Source organism: Calidris pugnax, unplaced genomic scaffold (assembly GCF_001431845.1).
Source record: "Calidris pugnax isolate Ruff unplaced genomic scaffold, ASM143184v1 scaffold187, whole genome shotgun sequence".
NCBI lineage: Eukaryota > Metazoa > Chordata > Aves > Charadriiformes > Scolopacidae > Calidris > Calidris pugnax.
Window position 1 is genome coordinate 2,714,161 of NW_015090969.1, and position 8,417 is coordinate 2,722,577.

General features: G+C 48.4%; 1 protein-coding gene across 1 annotated transcript in view; it reads right to left on the minus strand.

Moving 5' to 3' along the window:
* Positions 1-8,390, minus strand: part of MAP1A (microtubule associated protein 1A) — a 35,958-nt gene extending 27,568 nt beyond the window's left edge. Inside the window, exon 1 of the mRNA XM_014952714.1 lies at positions 8,346-8,390. The gene's annotated coding sequence lies outside the window, so the exon portion shown is untranslated. The remainder of the gene's footprint in view (positions 1-8,345) is intronic.
* Between the last annotated feature and the right edge of the window lie 27 nt (positions 8,391-8,417).

The following is an 8,417-nucleotide window of genomic DNA, read 5'->3' on the forward strand; positions in this document are numbered from 1 at the left end:
GTTGGACTGAATCTGGGCAGAAGAGCTCCCACTCAGGAATACACCAAGAGATGCACTAGAACCCCCTTGGGGTTCCAGATTTTCCCAACAAGTGGCTCAGTACACACAGGGCAGGACGGCCAACGCGTCGGCACCACGTGGGGAAGTTGCAGCACCCAGGGCACTGTGCAGGGCAGTGGCACACACAGGAGCACAAGGGGAGACAGAGTGGAGCTGGTGACACATTCTGCGCTCCTTCAAGGGCTCCAGACAGAGCATTCCCAACCACAGCGTCCACCCAGTTGTCTTCAGGAGGGCAAACAGGACAACTGGTGACAGATGCGCTTCCAGGAAACACCGGTACACTGGAATTCTCTCAGAGGAAAAGGAGCCGTGAAGTGCTAAGATCAGGAAAGAAAAAAGCAGCTGATTTAGGCACTAACTTCAGAACACCTCAGAGGCAGATAAACAGCCTTAAAAGCAGGAGAACTCTGCAACAAGAGAACTTGGTGTAAAAAGGTACAGAAAGAAAACAGCATCAGCAAGATAACTTCAAGAAGAAAAGCTTCTCAACAGGGGCAGAGTCAAAGAGTGAAATTAATTGAGAACCACGCTAGGCAGGACGGAAAATGGAAAAACACCGCAGTAACCAACCATTAGGGTCAAAGGAAGACTATCTCTGGGAGGACCAGACAACAACAGGATTTAAAGAATGTGGGAAAGCAGAACAGATTAAAGCAATTACTGTCAAAACCAGCAGCATGTGGTGTGGAGACCTACACAAAGCAGGAGCGGCATATAATGGTCTGGGGTGGAAAAGAACAAGGTCTGGTTTCCAGCACCATTGCTGAGTCTGCCAGGAGGGAGAGGTTGAGGTGTCTGAAGGCGTGTTCAGGTTTCCTTTTGTGGATCTAGCTGGAGATATTTAATAACTTACCTTACCATACCATTACTGCATGTCAGGAGAGCTGATCATGCTTTAAGGTACAAACAGGCTCTGCAAAATGAAAGACCACCACCTGGGGAAAACGAATCAGCAGCAGGGCAAGAGAACGAGATGCAATATTCTTTAAGGTATTGGAGATTGTGGGCACTTGCGACATCCCAGGAGCTACTCCTCCTAACCATTTGCCCATGTCCCCCTATCTTCCTCCTCCCTGTGATAGTCTCACGCAATCTATATCTCCTCTCCCAGGCAACTTCTATTTCTATACTCTGCCAACCTTAGCAACAACCTCATTGCTTCCTAATTGCACATACTGTCTCACTTTTATGCTAAAGAGCAATTTGATAGCTCAGCCATTTTAGAAGCACTAATTGAAAGCACAGATGTTCACTTTGGAAACAGCTGTATCTATTTCCAGAAGTTACTGTTCCTAACTGTTCATTAAATGCCCCTCAGCTGGAAGTTACACCGCTACTGAGCTACGTTAATGGGTAAGACGAGTGCTTCTCTCTCATTTCCCAGGTGCAGCATCAATCACAAGAGACTCCGTTCCCTACAATAGCTTTGCTGACTCAAGCTGGCCTTGCATCCTCTTGCTGTGGGACGGTGCACGGCACAGCTCTGTGCAGGGGCATCAGCCTGTTCAGGAGCTTGTGTTCCTGCTGGCAAATGCCCTGTTCCAGGTCCCAGGGCTGAAGACTCTTCAAAGTCGCAGAGCTGGACAGCTTTGATTTATAAATTTTAATAAGAATATGCATCACACACTCTTACAACCAGAACAAAGCACTGATTCAAGAAAAATGCACATTTCTCCTAGTTTTGAAGTATCTGGGTAATGCTGATTCTGACTGACTGGGAGGTACAGCTCGTGATCTGTCTTATCTCACTCTCTGATTTGTCCTTTTTTTTTTTTGACAACTGATCAATATGAAATGTGTAAGCAAGCTGCCTGAGGCAGCGGGAACTTAGTTGTATCAAGGAGGGGATGGCTCACACAGCCTGAGATTTCCTCCCATTTGCCTATTGAGATGCCAAGTTTCTGGCAAGAGGCTCCTGCCTCTGATTTCTAGCGTCTGTTTAAACTACCCAAACCTCCTTCCTATGCCCCACTGCTAACAGCTTCTTTCTGAGTGGCCTTCCTTCCCTGTCACCAGCTTGTTTTGAAGACCACCTGCTGAACGTCATCCCCATTTAAGACACAGTATTAAACCCACCGTGGGCTCTGTGCCCAGGGTGGTGAAGTGCAGGAGGACCATTCAGTTTGCTCCTGAGAAGCAGCAGCTGCTTCTGCCAGCATCTTTCTTCGCTGCATTTTGACTCCTCACTCTTGGATCTAGTTGCTACTTTACAGATTCTCTGCATGGCCTGGATTCCTGGGATTTGAGTAGAGCATGCAGTACAGCGACAAGGAATGGGACACAAAGTTATTTTGAAGTACGGTGGTTTGAGGCCTCCTATCCCTTCTACCTGCAAACACAGGCCTTGTCTGTTCAGCATTGGAGAGAGAGGCATTTGGGAGAAGCCAAGGAGGTTTCCAGCAGAGTAGGGACATCTCTCAGCTCTAGTGACAAGTTGGCTTGACCGCTGCCTCCCACTGAGCTCCCCAAAGTCTCACTTTGAACGGGAGCCCCTGCTCCCCAAGGCTCTCTGCTTGCAGAGAGATTCTCCACAGTGGAATCGGGGAGTGAACTTACTGACTTGGGAGAATAAAAAGGACTAGAAGAGGCCTCCACCACCACGAACACTTTTGTCTCAGGGCCTCTCACTTGTTCAGTTCCTTCAGAGCCACATGGGCACAGAGCCCTTCCACGCTCCCATCTCCCTCCTCCTTGACAACTGTCTTTGCCTTTGAACACGGACCAAAAGCAAGAAAGAAACCCCAAAACAAATAAAACTCCCATGCAAATCTAGCAACCATGAACTGCGCCAAAACACATACTGTGCTCGCACCCACCAGCCCACAAGCTGGTTCTTCAAAAAGACACCACACAGATCAAAGCCACAGAGAATCACCCTATCTAATGTTTCACTGCCATGGAAAGGTATCATAGTTGTTTGAAGCCATTTACTACTTACACTAGGCAGTGTTCACATTTCTGTCTGAGTCCCGCAACTTACCCATCTTAAACCATTTTAGGGCACTTTCCAGAACATAAATCTAGTCAACCAGAAGGTAAATGACTGGCTTCTTGCCCACTTCTCCTCTAAGACAGCTATGAGCACCTTGAGTGCCTGATGACAGACTGACATTCCTCAGGCAATATTCAGAGGATAAATACTAATGGTCTTTCATTCCAGTTTTCTCCTTAATTATTTAAGAATTTGGCACTGCAGCTTAATAGAGAGTGGCCCAGGCATAATGGCTGGATCCCAGTGAAGTAACGGTTAGCACAGGAAGCACAAAAGCAATTGACTTAGTCTCTTAACTTGGAAGTCAGTAGAGGAAACAAATGATCCAGACTTGCCAGCTACGCTGCCATGCTTTTTTAGCACAATCTATTTGTAGCTATAGCATGTTGTAAAAAACAGCCCTAAGCTTTTATAGCCTTCATCTTTTCACTGGAAACAACCAAAAGGACTTTTCTCAAGACTACCAAAACACATGAAAAGCAGAGTAAGCAAACACCAGCACACCATGCAGTAGTACCGTGCAGCCCCTGGACAAGCCTCCAGCTCACACTGCTCATGTCCTGCCAGCTGGTATTTCTATTTCCTTACCATGGCCAGTATTGCAGAGGCAGGAATGGACTCTCCTTTCAACCTTAAAACAGCTACAAGAGTTTTAGGTCAGGTGTTCTATGAACATACTCAATAACAACTGTTTATTAAGCTGCTGCTGCCCGAGGCGTTTACTGACTCCCAGGGGAGGCAGAGCAGGCTCAGCCTTTTGCATAGGAGGGGTCTGGAACTGTCTCGCTGTGCCTAAGCTCTGTGATGGTTTTTCACCTTTGCTTCACACGAAAGACAAGGAAACAGATTTCCACATGCCTGACTGATGGAGATGACTTCTCCTGTTGCACCTTCTTCGCCAGGACTTCAAAAGTTAGTACAAATTTACAGCAGATTTCTTGTTTTGCAGGACGCCAAAACCACAAAGAACCTTATATGCTTGGTCAAACTGTGAACCTAGGGCCCTGAGGCAGGTTCTAGCAAATTGCCAGAGACTTTGATACTTCACAAGAAGGCTCATGGAAGACAGTAATTTGCCCAAAGAGACACACAAGCTATTCAGTAGGACATACTGGTAACAGACGTGTATTAAATCCTACTCCATCTTTGACTTACATGCCTCCTTCCATTTCAGATTCTCAATCTTTGTCCTCTTAAAGGAAATATCCAAGCCTTTACTTTCAAAAGCAAAAAAAGGGGTCACTCATTTCTTTCAAAACACAGAAACTGGGATGATGATGTTTTTCAGAAAGGTAGAAGTGAATCAAAATTGCATTCCCCATTAAAAAAAAAATAATATTCCAACCCAGTACTATTTGAGAGATCAGTACAGCAAGACTTATAGGCCTGTCTCAGGAGAACTAAGAACCTGCTGGCCAAGGGCACCAATGCTCAAGTTCGTCAGTGAATAAGGCCTTGGAAGGACAGAGATTTCCTGGAGAGCTGGATACACAACTAATTGTTCCATTAGTACTAACTTTTGATACGCTGGAGAGGAAGGCACAAAAGGAGGAGGATTGACCTGTGGTCACCAGTCAGCACATGTAGAAATCCACCTCCATTTCTTTAACATGAAGAAAAGACAAAAACAAGCCACACAGCTTAGGCATAGCAAGGTACGGAATTAGCAAAGATGGCTTTTTGTCTGTCCACCTTGTGCTGTCCCACTGCAATAATCCCAGCTCCCTCCACCTTCACTGCAGCATCCCCAGCTCCTCTGACGAGTCACAGCTCGCTCAGACAGCGGCGCCCCGTCCCAGGGCTTGTGCCCAAGCGGGGACTGCCCGGGTGGCAGCACATGGAACAGGCAGTGTCCCAGCAAAGGCACCCATTCGGATCCCTCTCCTCTACTGCCCCACCAGTCTTCACAAAACTGGTAGAAACTTGTTACTTTTAATGCTTTAGCATTAAAGGGAAAATGTCTACTCCAGACAAACACAAAGTATGTAAGAGGAATTCATACTACTCAATCAAGCACTTCTAAGGGGATGGCAAAAACCTAATATAAACTCAGAACAAAGGATTTTAATACTTTTTCTAGTCTTTCCTGTCAACAGCTTCAGGGCTTGTGCTGGAGTCCAGAAAGACATGGCCCTGTAGTTAACTCAGGATTTTTGAGGGGAAAGAAAAATAAATCCTCTTTTTCCATCTTGGTAAATTCTCCCCAGAATAATTTCCAAGTATTCATTTACACATAACTTACTCTTTCTTCCCATCCAGAGAGACTATCCGTCAGCCTAGTAACTATCACCTCCCTTTCCTCCCCAGGGACTTTTGCCAAATGAACACTTCTCAGGCCAGCAGATGCACCCTTCATTTGGGGCTAGCTACTATTGTCAGGTCCCTGTGTGATAACCGGACAATCCAGTCTTCTTTGGCCTCTCATAGCATCTCCTTTCAAGGGCACGGAAGTCTCCCTCTTCTACCCATCAATTAGTAGCAGAAAGGCTGCGATAACGCACATAGCACACTTGGCTGTGCTATCCTATGGCCAGCAGTAGCATACTGCTGAGCATACAGAGCATAGGATCTCTATACATACAGAGCACAGCATCTCTATACTCAGACACCTACCACGAAATATATTGCTGGATCCCTACTTGGGTCTCAGTTTCTTCTTTTGTGAGATGCAGCTATGCCAGGAGTTACCTAGGATGGTCTGTGTATGAATGTGTACAAAGAGCACAAGACCACATCCCATAGTGGATTAGCTCATGCTGAGAAATCCCTCTTCCGCTCTTCTGTGGTGTCCTGCCATGCTCCTTTGAAGGAGACACACTGCGGCACTCACTCGTGTACACACGGCTTCCTGGCTTTCACCAGAGAGAGCCTGTGCTGGCTACTGCTCACCATACTCCACTGCTCAAGTCCATCATCCATTTACCACCACATCTGCTGAGGATATGACTAAGGTATGCCAAAAACACAGACGTAAGAGTGGCAAAAAGGCATGACAGAACACGGATTATTTTGTCAGGAAAGAAACTGCTGCAAAGCTACACATATCTCTGTCTGCAGAATGTGAGCAAGGCAGGGAATCTGACAGCCTGGCCTTGTCAGATCACAGGAAAGGAAAGGAGGGAAGAGGAAAAAAAAGGATTCCCAGCCTGTATATGATAGCTATTTGCTGGAGAAAGCATAAGGACAGACACGCAACCTGGATCCAGCCAACCAGTATGGAGCCATCAAGACGACAGGGAGGGTACTGACCTCGCACAGCAAAAGGTCCCCTGCCCCATCAGAAGAAAAAGGAATCCCTGTCGCTCTGGAACAGTGCCCAGCCTGCAGGGCTTTTCACGCTGGAACCAGAACTACTTGGAATAGAAACAGCCTCGTCTCTGAGATCAGAGAGTTTAAACCGGAGCTTGTTTTTTCTGCAGTCATAAGCCAGCAGGCACCAGCTGCAGAATTTGCCGCAGTGTGTGTGTGCGCGTGTGTTCCTGCGTGTGCGAGTGTGCAGCAGCCACGCTCCTCCCCTCCAAGCTCACTGTGTAATAGATGTGCCTAAATCCCTCCCTCTTCTCCTCCCTATATCACTGACAGTCCCACTCTAATCACTCTCAGCCCCCTCTCTTCTCTATTAAGAAAGCTTTTGTTGGCATCACTGATGACTCCCTTTAATTACTCCCTCCCTGGTCAATGAGTTTTGCCTCTCCTCCTTCTCCCTTTCACCCAAAACAGCAGTGTCTGATAGATGTTCATGGTCACATACCCTGATCTGTGCAATGTGCCAAACCCTGCTCCAGCTCCTCTAGCTCTGGACCCTGGAGATAAGAGGCCCTATTCTGAAATACTTCAACATATTTTAGCATTACAGATTATTTAACACTTTTAACAAGATGTTTGCTGGTGACAACTCTAAAGGATGGCAAAGATACCCTATGAAAACAGAAGCCTGTGTGTCTGTGGACTGTAACGGGGTCATGGTCGCCCTGTACCACTGGTGATGCAGGAGAGCTAATCATAAAGGGAGAAGCTCGCCCCTTAGACCTCTGTGCTACATGGGGAATACAGCAGGGTACAGGATGACAAAGGACCACTGCTGGCAAAAAGAAAGCACTTTGCTATTCTCATTTGTAAAGTACAAAACCCCTCCCTGTAGCCTACTAGGATGAAAATCAGCTCCAAGCCTGGCCGCATCTCCTCTCCTTTGCTGCCCTAGAAAGGCTGCATCACTCACATTTTACATGAACCTTCCCTTTTTCCTCACCCACTTACTGGATGCATTTGGATGCTTTTTACATTCTTTCACTACAGAAAGCCAGTGTCGAGCAGCTCGAAGCCAGACTTCAGCTACTTCAAGACTACTTGTGTGTGGGTGTGCAGCACCAAAGGAAAGAGAAATTGCAAAAAGGGCCCTGTATCTCTCTCTCATCTAATCATCAGCATGACAGTCCACCTTAACAGCCCTTCCCCCTCCTGACTGGCATTAGCCTCATTCCAGCATCAGCACTGAGCGAACAGTGATACAGACATTAATGCTGGCTTTCACCAAGCCTTGCCGAAAGAGAGCATCTGGGAGATGCCTTGTGCCACCTCCTCCCTTCTTCAGTAGCACACCATCTTCAGGAGAGACCCTACACAATGCTGCAGGACTCCTTAAGTCCCTGAAAGGCACAGTATCTTCTCCGACCCATCTTCATACATCCTTCTCTGCATTTGAGCTAATGACACAAGTGCAGCAAACAGCTGAGCAGCCAGGGAATTCGGCCTCTGTTCCTATACTCGGGACACAAACAGCTGAGAAGGGGCGAGGTCCTCAGTCAGATCATTAAAAAAAAAAAAAAGGTCCATCTGCTGCCACCTTTCCCCTCTTGTCACTAGTCCTTTCCCCCTCAACCACCAGTCGGTCGCTGGTCCCCCGCCCCCGCTCCAACAGCATCAAGTTCCAAGCAAAAAACCCCGCATCTGCTACAAACCGATCCGCAGAGATTTCCTCGCCTGCTCCTCCGCAAGGGCAGCGCAGACCCAGCAACGCGCCCCGAGCCAAGGCGGGGGGCAGGCAGAGACCCTGCCCAGGGCTCCGTCCGCTTGCGGGGTACCTACATCCACAGACCCCTCCCCAGAACGGCCCCTCCTCCCCCGGCCGACCGGCTTTAGTCAGGGCAACGACCAGCACCCGGGCGAGAACAAAGGTGCCCCGCTCCTGCACCTCCCACCCGGCGGCACCGGGGGCTTCCCCTTCCCGACCGCCACCAACGCCCTCCACCGCCCGCCGGAGCCCCCGGGCCGGCGGGGGACGCGCACGTACCATCCTGCGCCGGGCGGGCGGCCACGGACCGGCGGCGGCCGGAGCGGCTGGAGACCGGCGGGCAGCGCCGGT